This window comes from Camelina sativa, chromosome 20 (genome assembly GCF_000633955.1).
Source record: "Camelina sativa cultivar DH55 chromosome 20, Cs, whole genome shotgun sequence".
NCBI lineage: Eukaryota > Viridiplantae > Streptophyta > Magnoliopsida > Brassicales > Brassicaceae > Camelina > Camelina sativa.
This window is the reverse complement of record NC_025704.1, coordinates 22,564,303-22,564,867: the sequence shown is the minus strand read 5'-3', so window position 1 is coordinate 22,564,867 and position 565 is coordinate 22,564,303.

Genomic DNA, 565 nt, shown 5'->3' with positions numbered 1-565 from the left:
CTCATTCGAGCAAGTTCTCTATTCATCCAGGAGCGACCAAGATGTACCGTGACCTCAAGCGGTATTATCACTGGGTCGGGATGAAGAAGGACGTAGCTGACTGGGTGACAAAGTGTGATACTTGCTAGCTGGTGAAGGCGGAACATCAGGTTCCTGGTGGTTTATTACAGAGTTTACCCATTCCAGAGTGGAAGTGGGATTTGATCACGATGGACTTCGTGGTAGGTTTGCCTGTGTCGAGGACGTTTGATGCTATTTGGGTCATTGTGGACCGTTTGACTAAGTCTGCGCATTTTCTGGCCATCAAGAAAACTGATGGAGCAGCGGTTTTGGCCAAGAAGTACGTGAGGGAGATAGTCAGATTGCACGGTGTGCCTGCTAGTATTGTGTCTGATAGAGATTCCAAGTTCACCTCGGTGTTCTGGAAGGCATTTCAGGCGGAGATGGGCACGAAGGTGCATATGAGTACAGCCTATCATCCTCAGACTGACGGTCAGTCAGAGAGGACGATCCAGATTTTGGAGGATTTATTGAGGATGTGTGTGCTGGATTGGGGTGGTCATTG